We start from the raw sequence: 14,563 nt of genomic DNA on the forward strand, positions 1-14,563 counted from the left end.
TTATATATGTAATTGCAATTTATAAGTTTATATTCCCATCATGTAAATCAATGTGTACTAGAAAACTATCATGGTAGCTATGGCTGCATAAGCATTGGGGCCCGTTTGTGTTTCTCCATCTGGATGAGCCATTTGGACGAAAATGAAAGTTTTGTTTGTTTTAGACACTAAAAGTGCAATTCATTCAGATGGATCATCCGGATGACTTTTGGAAATTTAGGCTTAATTTTAAAGTTCATCCAGCTGAACCAATTTGGATCATTTGGGAGATGGTTCATTCAAAATAGTATAATGTCTATTATGCCTTAATATAATTCACAAATTACAAATCTAAAATAATATCATTTTTGTCACACACGAAAACTGACAAACCACAAAAATGTGTTTTCCCGCAAAAATCTAAAAACTAATTTTTCCACGCCAAAACCCCAAAAAACACAAAAAACGCATTTTCTCGCCAAAATTGTAAAAACGTGTTTTTCCACAAAAATTCCAAAAACGTGTTTTCCCGCAAAACCGCAAAAACGTGTTTTCATGCCAAAATCACAAAAAACATGTTTTCACGCCGAAACCCCAAAACGCAAATTTCCGTCAAAATCGCAAAAACGTGTTTTCCCGCTAAAATTGCAAAATCTCGTTTTTTCCGCCAAAATTGTAAAAACGCATTTTCACGCCAAAACTCCAAAAACGCGTTTTCCCGCAAAAACCGCAAAAATGCGTTTTTCCGCTAAACCAAAAATCTTATTTTCCCGCCAAAACCACAAAAAAACTCGTTAATTTTGAAATAATTATAATGTAAATATATTAGACTAAATAATTAAATGTAACATAGTTAAAATTAATATCAAATAATATTATTAAATCAACACAAGAGTATTTTGGCAATTTGTTTATTAAACTCATTTGGATGGAAATAAAAACAAAGAAACAAACATAAGATCCATTTAGATAATTCATCTAGATGAACTATGTGGATAGACAAACAAACAGTCACAAAAATCTGAATGAATCTTCTGAATAGATCATACAAATACAAATGAATCGAGATGACAAATGGTGAAACAAACAGACCCGTTGTAAATTTATAAATTTATACGGTAGTCATTAGGAAGTTACAGCCGGATTTACTCTTACTAGGGCTTGTTGAGTTTGGCCGGATTTGAGGAAGATTGCCGTGAACATATTGCTCAACATGACCGTGAACAGAGCTAGCAAGGCAAGGCTGTGGAATCAGCGTTGCTTAACAAATCTGATCGTTTGGGATTATTTTGTTCTTACTAATAGCGTTGCTATATGGTTGGCTTAAAAACGACGTCGTCTGCAATACTGTGGGTTCCTACGCTATTGTTGAAAGAAGTTGGCCGGAATCCAGGAAAGATCCGGCGGCGCTTCTTATTGAGTGGGGTTGTTTTACAACGGTAAAGATCTTGATCATCAATCAGTCATTTGCTTAAATGTAACACATTTTGCTTTTAATTTCAATATAAAAATAGGATTTCTATCAAGTAATTTTGAGATCGCTATATTTCTGCTTGAATCTGTTTCACATTGCCAAAAAAAAATTTGACCTTTTTTGTATGAACAATCCGTATATATTCCTCCGCCTTTGACCTCTCTCTCATTTCTCTCTGCAGAAGCTTGTCAGAATCTAACGAAGAAGAGCTAAGATCAACCCGTTCCGAATGAAGCAACGTTCGAAACCATCGAGCAGAGGCTTTAGGAACCCTTGTTAGGTTGTTCTTATAGTCCACATAGTATATCCCGAACGGACAGTGTAACCAGAGTTCCACTCCCAGTTGTCTAGCAATGACCACACGAAGTACCCTCTCACATCACAACCATCCTTCCTGCAATACCCCAACCCAATCAGTTTATAACTTCATTTTCTCAGGTTTGTAAAGTCTTATTATTACCTAATGGCAGCTGATAAGTTGGAGAGGTAGTCTCTGTGGAAGCTAATCCTCTTGTCATCTTGTAATGCTTTCTCCATGTCTTTGAATGGGTTGTTCTTCTCATCCATACCGTTTTCTGTGATGAAGACAGGAGGGTTTCCGTAGACGTCTTGAGATACACTGCTAGTTTCCTGATTCCCCATGGGACTATGTGTAGCCAGCTTGATCCTGCCTAATGTCATTGTCAAGTAAATGTTCTCTTCATCAGACTATTGCCCTATTAAGTCAACATCTTCGGTTTTTTTTATCAGAGAATTTACATACTTTTTCTCCTATAGGTACTCCTCCTCGAAATGCTACAACAATTAGTGAGCAAACAAGACATCAGTAGTGAAGATATGATCTGAGAGATAGTGTGTGTGTGTGTATGGATCTTACAGCTTCTTGTGATCACTGCTGCATCAGAAGAAGCATCTTGTAGAATCAGTTTCCTTATCCTTGTTCTGTCGTTCCTTGTGTACAGTGTCGTGTAGTGGTTGATTCCAAAGAAGTCAAATGCCCCTTTTATGGTTTTAGACATCTCTGCTGTTATCTCTGGTAGTCTCTCTTCCACTAGTCTCTTCATTGAAGCTGGATAGTCTCCATTTATTAGAGGATCCATAAACCTATTTTTCACATCTCATTCAGTTTCTTCTTCTTTTACTTACTTTCTCTAATGCAAATTTTCATATACAAAAGTGTATCTTTATTATTTTACCATCCGATCCCAAAATCCATTGCCCTACGAGCTGCATCTCCTGTCCTCATCACAATCAGACATTGGCTCAAACCACCATTTTGCATCTAACGACATCCCTATTCGACCACCTTGTTTCTTCTGCATTTTTACATTTCCCCACATTATATTCTGTGGACCTAAGATGTTCATTTTTTCTGTTATCTGTGTTCTTTACCTTGAAGTGTCTCTGGTATGTGTGGTAAGCAGCGGCGTGAGACAAGAGAATGTTATGAGCTACAACATAAGGCTCCACAGATGACTTCCCTTCCTTACAGAACCAATGTCCCAGAAGCGAGCACCTCCCTGGAGCCTGTATCCCTGTGTCATAGCCTTGGATCGTTAGCCCGCGTGGCTCATTGAAAGTGATCCAGTACTTCACTCTGTCTCCGAATGCTTTGAAACAGGTGAATGCATAACGCTCGAAATCATCCCTGCACACTTTTCTTAGCATTTCATTTTGTCTTCATGATCAGGATTTAGCATTTTACTTACACGACTTGTCTGCTCAGCCATCCTTCATATCTGTCTTCTAAAGCTTGTGGGAGATCCCAGTGATACATGTCACATAAGGTTTGATTCCTTTGGCTAAAAGTGTGTCTATGAGACTGTTGTAGTACTCAAGCCCATCTGGGTTTACTTCCCCTGTTCCATCTGTTCAAACCCAAGTTTAACATACCTCTTAGGCTTAGCACATCTTAATGAATTAGACTTACTAGGGAATATTCTAGTCCAAGATATAGAGAATCTGTAAGCATCCATTCCCAGATCTTTCATAAGATCTATATCACTCTGTGAAAGCAAAAAAAAAATCAGAAAAGTGTTCTTGCTTGTTAGATTCTCTCATTTATTTTTCCTGTTGCGTCTTATCTTAGATTTGTTTGGACATGGTTGCTCTATGGAGAAGCACCTTATTTTTTTAATCTTCAAGTATAAGTCAACTTATGCTTCTATTTAGGTAAAACATACATACATGGAATCTATGATATTGATCACCGTAGTATCCGCATTGCTGAAATCCAATATCTTCCCTGTTGATCAATAACAAATAAACATTAAAATTGGACTTTTCTGGGTTTCTCTGTAACTTTTTGTTTGATACCTGGTTTCTTGGTGAAAGTGTCCCATATGCTATCGCTCTCCTTTGTTTCCTTCATTCACAGCTCCTTCAAACTGGTTTATTGGCAAGAGAGTGTTGTGGTTTGATCAAAATATTTGATCATTTGAATCTTTCTTGAATCAGTTTGTAGAAGAAGGAGAAGAATGTCACCTGGTAAGCTGAAGAAGCTGTCCCGAACACAAACCCATCTGGAAAACTCTCTCTGGTAATAGATTCCGATGAAACTTGCTGACGAGACGCGATGAAGAACAGATACATAACCAGGACGAGTCTCATGATATATTCCATTCGTTTGGCTGGCATGAATAAAGGAAAGCGAGACAGAGAAAAGATATAGGAGTGAAATTGTTTGGGAAAGGAAAGATTGGAGGCAAGAAAGTGTGAGTTATTATGTGCAAAGCAAAAGGGCTCCTCTCTTATGTGAAGGCTCTTCTTTGGTGTTGACATTTGTGTTTTCTCTCTTCTTATATTATTGTGTACACGTTGCTTTTACTTCTTCTCTGCCAAGACTAAAAGTGTACTCTAAGATGAATATAAGTTTGTTAGTGAGACATTGATTCACTTAATAAATACCTTTGCTTTTTTTGCATTATTATTTTCGTGCAAGGGACTGATGATTTTTGTTATTTTTGTAACTCCAACTACAAGGTAATCCAATTGAAAATAAAGTCTAGTTTATTTTAGTTGTGTATAGAAATATATAAAACTGAAAGCGCGGGTTTATTTTTCTTTTTTTTTCAATGGTCAAAATATTTAGTAATTTCATATTTCAATATTTGTGTTTTATTTTATAAAAGACTTAAATTTTTTATCTTTTTTATCATGTTTCCATTTTAAATTACTATTTATGTTTAAAAAATTAAACTTTATTTTTTTAATGAATTAAGTTGGTATAACTCTGATGAATTAATTTTATTATGTGGTTAATATTTTTAATAAAAATAATTATATACTTTTAATAAGATTTATATTTTTCAATGAAAAAATCATTTTTTTATGAATGCTTAAATTATATTAAGAAAAAAAAAAAATTAAGAATGGTTGAAAAAAATTATTTGAACTTGGACTCAATGGCCCAAAGGAAAAAAAAATGTGAGAATTGGATCTGATTTTCTTAATCGGTCCAAATGGCCCAAGAGAGATCTGATGTGGACAGTGGGCTGGATCAAAAAAAAAGGCCCAATTAGATGTGTTATTAATATTACTTGATTGCCCTTAATGAAACATGCAATGTAGGGGTGGGCATATCGGTTTAGTTTCGGGTTCGGTTTGGGTTCGGTTTGGTTTGGTTAATTTGGGTTTTATAAAAACTCAACCCAATTAAAACCAAAGTAGCTTTGATTTGGGTTCGGTTTGGGTTTTAGTTTAGTTCGGTTTGGTTTAGATTTAGTTTGGTTTTCTTTAAAAATCTATGAAACAAAAAACAATTTAAAAGCTCGATAACAAAATCTTAACCACGCCGAAAGAAGAAATACATAATAAGCAAAGATCAGACTATTTGTAATCTAATTAGTGTAACAAGACTTGTAAGCATTCCAAAACTTATTAACTAAAAGACTATTTGCATCTACCTTTTTGTTTTTTATTGATCCTATAATAACTTTGTTACATAATTTAGAGAATGAAAATTTGAGAAGATGAACGAAACGAGATGGCTACGATTTAGATGCTTATAGTCTTTAGGTTTTGTTTTCAGTACAATCTTATGTGTTAGGATTATTTGAATCATATTTGGATTTTTTAAAAAATATATGGAAGTTAAGAAAAAATGAAAAACGAAACTTTAACTAAAGTTTACAATATGTTAACACACCACACACACATATCTTTTATATAGATAGGTAAAAATATATTGATATTGGTTTAGTTTGGTTTGGTTCGGTTAGAATCCAATCCAAACCAAACCAAACCGTTCTCTTTACATAACCCAATTGGTTCATGTTTTACTCAACCCGAATGGTTTGTTTGGTTTGGATTGGATCTAACCGAACCAAACCAAACTAAACCAGAATCCAATATATTTTTACCTATATATATATAAAGATATGTGTGGTGTGTGTTAACATATTGTAAACTTTAGTTAAAGTTTCGTTTTTCATTTTTTCTTAACTTCCATATATTTTTTAAAAAAATCCAAATATGATTCAAATAATCCTACACATAAAGATTGTACTGAAACAAAACCTAAAGACTATAAGCATCTAAATCGTAGCCATATCTTTTCGTTCATCTTCTCCAATTTTCATTCTCTAAATTATGTAACAAAGTTATTATAGGATCAATAAAAACAAAAAGGTAGATGCAAATAGTCTTTTAGTTAATAAGTTTGGAATGCTTACAAGTCTTTGTTACACTAATTAGATTACAAATAGTCTGATCTTTGCTTATTATGTATTTCTTCTTTCGGCGTGGTTAAGATTTTTGTTATCGAGCTTTAATTGTTTTTTGTTTCATAGATTTTTAAAGAAAACCAAACTAAATCTAAACCAAACCGAACTAAACTAAACCCAAACCGAACCCAAATCAAAGCTACTTTGGTTTTAATTGGGTTGAGTTTTATAAAACCCAAATTAACCAAACCAAACCGAACCCAAACCGAACCCGAAACTAAACCGATATGCCCACCCCTAACATTGCATGTTTCATTAAGGGCAATCAAGTAATATTAATAACACATCTATATTGGGCCTTTTTTTTTGATCCAGCCCACTGTCCACATCAGATCTCTCTTGGGCCATTTGGACCGATTAAGAAATCAGATCCAATTCTCACATTTTTTTTTTCCTTTGGGCCATTGAGTCCAAGTTCAAATAATTTTTTCAACCATTCTTATTTTTTTTTTTTCTTAATATAATTAAGCATTCATAAAAAAATGATTTTTTCATTGAAAAATATAAATCTTTATTAAAAGTATATAATATTTTTATAAAATATTAACCACATAATAAAATTAATTCATCAGAGTTATACCAACTTAATTCATTAAAAAAATAAAGTTTAATTTTTAAACATAAATAGTAATTTAAAATGAAACATGATAAAAAAGATAAAAATTTAAGTCTTTTATAAAATAAAACACAAATATATGAAATATGAAATTTACTAAATATTTGACCATTGAAAAAAAAGAAAATAAACCCGCGCTTTCAGTTTTATATTAATTTCTATACACAACTAAAAATAAACTAGACTTTATTTTTCAATTGGATTACCTTGTAGTTGGAGTTACAAAAATAACAAAATCATCAGTCCCTTGCACGAAAATAATAATGCAAAAAAGCAAAGGTATTTATTTAAGTGAATCAATGTCTCACTAACAAACTTATATTCATCTTAGAGTACACTTTTAGTCTTTGGCAGAAGAAGTAAAAGCAACGTGTACACAATAATATAAGAAGAGAGAAACACAAATGTCAACACCAAAGAAGAGCCTTCACATAAGAGAGGAGCCCTTTTGCTTTGCACATAATAACTCACACTTTCTTGCCTCCAAATCTTTCCTTTCCCAAACAATTTCACTCCTATATCTTTTCTCTGTCTCGCTTTCCTTTATTCATGCCAGCCAACGAATGGAATATATCATGAGACTCGTCCTGGTTATGTATCTGTTCTTCATCGCGTCTCGTCAGCAAGTTTCCTCGGAATCTATTACCAGAGAGAGTTTTCCAGATGGTTTTGTTCGGGACAGCTTGCTTCAGCTTACCAGGTGACATTCTTCTCCTTCTTCTACAAACTGATTCAAGAAAGATTCAAATGATCAAATATTTGATCAACCCACAACACTCTCTTGCAATAAACCAGTTTGAAGGAGCTGTGAAGAAGGAAACAAAGGAGATAGCATATGGGACACTTTCACCAAGAAACCAGGTATCAAACAAAAAGTTACAGAGAACCCAGAAAAGTCCAATTTTAATGTTTATTTGTTATTGATCAACAGGGAAGATATTGGATTTCAGCAATGCGGATACTACGGTTGATCAATATCATAGATTCCATGTATGTATGTTTTACCTAAAATAGAAGCATAAGTTGACTTATACTTGAAGATTAAAAAAATAAGGTTGCTTCTCCATAGAGCAACCATGTCCAAACAAATCTAAGATAAGACGCAACAGGAAAAATAAATGAGAGAATCTAACAAGCAAGAACACTTTTTCTGATTTTTTTTTTTGCTTTCACAGAGTGATATAGATCTTATGAAAGATCTGGGAATGGATGCTTACAGATTCTCTATATCTTGGACTAGAATATTCCCTAGTAAGTCTAATTCATTAAGATGTGCTAAGCCTAAGAGGTATGTTAAACTTGGGTTTGAACAGATGGAACAGGGGAAGTAAACCCAGATGGGCTTGAGTACTACAACAGTCTCATAGACACACTTTTAGCCAAAGGAATCAAACCTTATGTGACATTGTATCACTGGGATCTCCCACAAGCTTTAGAAGACAGATATGAAGGATGGCTGAGCAGACAAGTCGTGTAAGTAAAATGCTAAATCCTGATCATGAAGACAAAATGAAATGCTAAGAAAAGTGTGCAGGGATGATTTCGAGCGTTATGCATTCACCTGTTTCAAAGCATTCGGAGACAGAGTGAAGTACTGGATCACTTTCAATGAGCCACGCGGGCTAACGATCCAAGGCTATGACACAGGGATACAGGCTCCAGGGAGGTGCTCGCTTCTGGGACATTGGTTCTGTAAGGAAGGGAAGTCATCTGTGGAGCCTTATGTTGTAGCTCATAACATTCTCTTGTCTCACGCCGCTGCTTACCACACATACCAGAGACACTTCAAGGTAAAGAACACAGATAACAGAAAAAATGAACATCTTAGGTCCACAGAATATAATGTGGGGAAATGTAAAAATGCAGAAGAAACAAGGTGGTCGAATAGGGATGTCGTTAGATGCAAAATGGTTTGAGCCAATGTCTGATTGTGATGAGGACAGAGATGCAGCTCGTAGGGCAATGGATTTTGGGATCGGATGGTAAAATAATAAAGATACACTTTTGTATATGAAAATTTTGCATTAGAGAAAGTAAGTAAAAGAAGAAACTGAATGAGATGTGAAAATAGGTTTATGGATCCTCTAATAAATGGAGACTATCCAGCTTCAATGAAGAGACTAGTGGAAGAGAGACTACCAGAGATAACAGCAGAGATGTCTAAAACCATAAAAGGGGCATTTGACTTCTTTGGAATCAACCACTACACGACACTGTACACAAGGAACGACAGAACAAGGATAAGGAAACTGATTCTACAAGATGCTTCTTCTGATGCAGCAGTGATCACAAGCTGTAAGATCCATACACACACACACTATCTCTCAGATCATATCTTCACTACTGATGTTCTTGTTTGCTCACTAATTGTTGTAGCATTTCGAGGAGGAGTACCTATAGGAGAAAAAGTATGTAAATTTCTCTGATAAAAAAAACCGAAGATGTTGACTTAATAGGGCAATAGTCTGATGAAGAGAAACATTTACTTGACAATGACATTAGGCAGGATCAAGCTGGCTACACATAGTCCCATGGGGAATCAGGAAACTAGCAGTGTATCTCAAAGACGTCTACGGAACCCTCCTCTTCATCACAGAAAACGGTATGGATGAGAAGAACAACCCATTCAAAGACATGGAGAAAGCATTACAAGATGACAAGAGGATTAGCTTCCACAGAGACTACCTCTCCAACTTATCAGCTGCCATTAGGTAATAATAAGACTTTACAAACCTGAGAAAATGAAGTTATAAACTGATTGGGTTGGGGTATTGCAGGAAGGATGGTTGTGATGTGAGAGGGTACTTCGTGTGGTCATTGCTAGACAACTGGGAGTGGAACTCTGGTTACACTGTCCGGTTCGGGATATACTATGTGGACTATAAGAACAACCTAACAGGGTTCCTAAAGCCTCTGCTCGATGGTTTCGAACGTTGCTTCATTCGGAACGGGTTGATCTTAGCTCTTCTTCGTTAGATTCTGACAAGCTTCTGCAGGAGAAATGAGAGGTCAAAGGCGGAGGAATATATACGGATTGTTCATACAAAAAAGGTCAAATTTTTTTTTGGCAATGTGAAACAGATTCAAGCAGAAATATAGCGATCTCAAAATAATTGATAGAAATCCTATTTTTATATTGAAATTAAAAGCAAAATGTGTTACATTTAAGCAAATGACTGATTGATATCAAGATCTTTACCGTTGTAAAACAACCCCACTCAATAAGAAGCGCCGCCGGATCTTTCCTGGATTCCGGCCAACTTCCTTTCAACAATAGCGTAGGAACCCACAGTATTGCAGACGACGTCGTTTTTAAGCCAACCATATAGCAACGCTATTAGTAAGAACAAAATAATCCCAAACGATCAGATTTGTTAAGCAACGCTGATTCCACAGCCTTGCCTTGCTAGCTCTGTTCACGGTCATGTTGAGCAATATGTTCACGGCAATCTTCCTCAAATCCGGCCAAACTCAACAAGCCCTAGTAAGAGTAAAATCCGGCTGTAACTTCCTAATGACTACCGTATAAATTTATAAATTTACAACGGGTCTGTTTGTTTCACCATTGTCATCTCGATTCATTTGTATTTGTATGATCTATTCAGAAGATTCATTCAGATTTTTGTGACTGTTTGTTTGTCTATCCACATAGTTCATCTAGATGAATTATCTAAATGGATCTTATGTTTGTTTCTTTGTTTTTATTTCCATCCAAATGAGTTTAATAAACAAATTGCCAAAATACTCTTGTGTTGATTTAATAATATTATTTGATATTAATTTTAACTATGTTACATTTAATTATTTAGTCTAATATATTTACATTATAATTATTTCAAAATTAACGAGTTTTTTTGTGGTTTTGGCGGGAAAATAAGATTTTTTGGTTTTAGCGGAAAAACGCATTTTTGCGGTTTTTGCGGGAAAACGCGTTTTTGGAGTTTTGGCGTGAAAATGCGTTTTTACAATTTTGGCGGAAAAAACGAGATTTTGCAATTTTAGCGGGAAAACACGTTTTTGCGATTTTGACGGAAATTTGCGTTTTGGGGTTTCGGCGTGAAAACATGTTTTTTGTGATTTTGGCATGAAAACACGTTTTTGCGGTTTTTGCGGGAAACACGTTTTTGGAATTTTTGTGGAAAAACACGTTTTTACAATTTTGGCGAGAAAATGCGTTTTTGGGGTTTTGGCGTGAAAAATTAGTTTTTAGATTTTTGCGGGAAACACATTTTTGGGTTTTGTCAGTTTTCGTGTGTGACAAAATGATATTATGTTTAGATTTGTAATTTGTGAATTATATTAAGGGCATAATAGACATTATACTATTTTGAATGAACCATCTCCATTCAAATGATCCAAATTGGTTCAGCTGGATGAACTTTAAAATTAAGCCTAAATTTCCAAAGTCATCCGGATGATCCATCTGAATGAATTGCACTTTAGTGTCTAAACAAACAAAACTTTCATTTTCGTCCAAATGGCTCATCCAGATGGAGAAACAAACGGGCCCAATGTCTTATGCAGCCATAGCTACCATGATAGTTTTCTAGTACACATTTGATTTACATGATGGGAATATAAACTTATAAATTGCAATTACATATATAATTCAACCAAAGCATACTTTTATTTATGAAAATATCAAAGGCAAGTTCCAAATCATTCCAAACATAAGTAGAACAGTTTAAAAAAAAAAACTCTAAACGATAATGAAGTAGCAGAAAGAGAACACAGTAGTTATAAGCTATATCGGCAAGTTTAAAAGGAAACTGGAACTTGTTAAGCACGTTTCAGAACTACCATGAAATAACGCAAACAGCTAATCCAAAGAGAGTAGTAGGGTCGTTGAGCAACATCCTCTTCCTCTCCTGTCCACCCTCTGTGAAAGTCTCTGTCCTGAACAAACCCCAAAGTAGGAAGATACATTTTCCATCATTTGAACAGCTTTCAGCTTCATGTCTCGCAGAATCTCCATGAGCTGGATTGGCTTCTCTTCACTGTCTTCTTCACTTTCAGTCTCGCTAGAAAGTTCAGATTTGTCGTCATTGTCAGCTTCATCCTTAGTTGAAGCAGCTGCAAACGGGAAACAAAAACAAAAAAACTTTCTGTCAAGATTGATTTGTCATATAAAAGACATTAAAACACCAAAAGGAAGTTCTTACTGTTGGTCTCAAGAAATTTCATGAGATCCTTGTTTTCCATGACAGCATCCCACACCTTTGGGTCAGACGCAATGGAAGTAACAACAGACTGTACAATGAGAAACGATCAGACTCTCAAGACTAGCACCAGTGAAGCTTAACGGAAACAATTCGAACTGAGAAAGGCGAGGAGAAGAGATGGATTATACCTGCGCGGCGGTGTTTTCACTGAGAAAAGCAAAAGCCTTAAGAGCAACCTGTGGAACAGCTGATTCAACAGCTCTGTTCTCAGAAGGTTGAAAACTTGAAAACATTCTTGAAACAGAACCAACTTCATTTGACCCTTCCATACACGCCCTAACACAGGTCGGATAATCCATAAGAAAAAGAGTCAACCATTAGCACAAGCTTCGAGTTATGTAACTAGTTAAATACATGGGTATAAGAACTTAAATCAAACTAAATGTTTCAAAGAGACATACTTTAAGTTTCAAATAATACACTCCATCACTAATTAAACAAGAACCAAACATAAGAACAGGTCTCGATGTATGTAACTAGTTATAAAATGGATGTAAGAACATAAATCAAACTAACACGTTTCAAAGTGACAAACTTTTAAAATTTTATGATTTAAGAGTTGGATAATCCATTAAACCAAAAACAAGAACCAAACAGAACATAAAACTAACCGAGAAAATCAATCAAGATTGCTCGAATTAAGTCAATTAAATCAATCAAAATTGCTGGAATTAAGTCAATTGTTAAAGTAGAAAGCTCGCAATTCGAGTTTGAGAGTCAAAATTAGAAGTAATGGAATTAGATCTTACATGTTGAGGGCATCTTTGAGATCATCGGTGGCTTCTTTAGCCTCCTGAAGAGACGGAGGCTTGTCGAAAACAACCCTAGGGATCGTCTTCGTCTCCACTTCCGCGAATTCCCACTCGTCTTCCCAGACCGGTTACGCATGACCACCGCGTCTTCTTCCACGGAAGGATGAACCGCCGATGAAATCGAAGCCGAAACCGGCTTAGACGCGGAGGTGTTTCTCACGATAAACTGATCATTCGCCGCCGCGGGGACTCCGAATCCTCCCCTGAATCCACCTTTGGCGACTCCGATTCCAGCCACCTTCGCCGCCGTCGCCATGACTCTTCCTCCGCCCATTCGATAGAAGACGAAAGATTCTCTCTCGATCGGTCGATGAGATTTTTATGGGAAACTTTGTGACGAAGGAAATGATTTTAAAGACAGAGAAATGCCTTATCCGTTTGAAGTTGACGGCCGACTTTTTATTATTTATTAGTTTAACCTAATTGCACTCATTATCTTAATTAAGATTTTCCTACTAAGAAGGTTTTTTTTTATCGGTTAGTTTGACCAGATTCGGTTAAGAAAAAAAAAAGGTTAAATAATAACGGGAGAACTTTGATATTATAAACTTTTTATTGTTGGTATAAAATCAATTTTCAAACTCTTGAAATATTTTTACATACATATTACTTGGGCAAATCTCCAAAATAGCACATTTCTAAGTTATATCATAAAAATAACACTCCAAAACTAAAATGACCAAACTAGCACCTTTCTAAGTTTATCCTTTAAAAATTTTAATTTTTTTATTTTTCAAATTTGAATCTTATCTCCAAAACCTCATTTCTCAACTCTAAACCCTAAACCCTAAACTCTAAACCCTAAACCATAAACTCTAAACCCTAAACCCTAAACCCTAAACTCTAAACCTAAACTCTAAACCCTAAACCCTAAACTTTAAACCCAAATCCTAAACCCCCCTTTTAACTCTAAACCCTAAGTTGTGTAACTTTTGATAAAACATTAAGTGCTATTTTTGTGACTTTTGATCTTGAGTGCTAGTTTGGGAACAAAAATTTGATTTAGTGCTATTTTTGTCTTTTTCTCTATTTACTTATCCTATATTGGAAATGTTACTTTGTCGTCAAGACAAAATTTGTGTTATCAATTTTCTTAAGCTATTCAAATATTTACACACTGATTTGCTTTCCTATATTAGAATATTTACTTGTACTCTCCACGTTATATGCAATAGAGCGATGGATAACATCCATGCCCGGGAAAAAAAACTGAAGACAAAATTAATTTTCTGTTTCACAATTTAATGCCTTCTTTTCACGTAGTGATATATGTAAAATAAGTAAGATATGGGTACTTTATTTATAATATTTATGACCGATTTGTGAATGTCATAACCAAATAGGCATATTTTTTTCTGCTTAGACATTTTTTTTTCTTTGTATGCTTAGGATTTCATTTTCCTGATCACTTTAAGATTGTATATTTTCCATTTATCTATGACGGTCTATTGTAATTCCCTATATATATAAGGACTCCATAATGATGAGAGATAGACAATAACTTTCTCCCAATAATTTATAACACGTTATCAGCACGAAGCTCCCTAATTCCCTGAGTTCTAAAATCGACCAGAAACCCTATTTTCCTTTTCTTTCTCGTTTTGATACTTTGATCATCATAACTCTAAATTTTTTTCTTTCTCTCTCGGCGGTTACCCTCTCATCCGATAAAGCCATCTGATACGACCAGTCAATCCGACGACCCTGATAGAAGCTCAGTCGTCCGACGATCCGAA

General features: G+C 35.1%; 1 long non-coding RNA gene and 3 pseudogenes across 1 annotated transcript; 1 reads left to right on the forward strand and 3 right to left on the reverse strand.

Annotated features, from left to right (window-relative positions):
- Positions 1 to 1,501: 1,501 nt before the first annotated feature.
- LOC125601008 lies at positions 1,502 to 3,459 on the reverse strand (annotated as a pseudogene).
- Positions 3,460 to 7,063: 3,604 nt separating this feature from the next.
- Positions 7,064 to 9,827, forward strand: LOC125601011 (annotated as a pseudogene).
- Positions 9,097 to 10,344, reverse strand: LOC125601012. The gene is made up of 3 exons (XR_007334004.1): positions 9,993 to 10,344; positions 9,280 to 9,783; positions 9,097 to 9,187 (listed from the first exon to the last, which is right to left on the reverse strand). It is a non-coding gene; the product is annotated as an uncharacterized LOC125601012 (long non-coding RNA).
- Positions 10,345 to 11,401: 1,057 nt separating this feature from the next.
- On the reverse strand, positions 11,402 to 13,178 carry LOC125601009 (annotated as a pseudogene).
- Positions 13,179 to 14,563: the final 1,385 nt, after the last annotated feature.

This window comes from Brassica napus, unplaced genomic scaffold (genome assembly GCF_020379485.1).
Source record: "Brassica napus cultivar Da-Ae unplaced genomic scaffold, Da-Ae ScsIHWf_2420;HRSCAF=3128, whole genome shotgun sequence".
Taxonomy (NCBI): Eukaryota; Viridiplantae; Streptophyta; class Magnoliopsida; order Brassicales; family Brassicaceae; genus Brassica; species Brassica napus.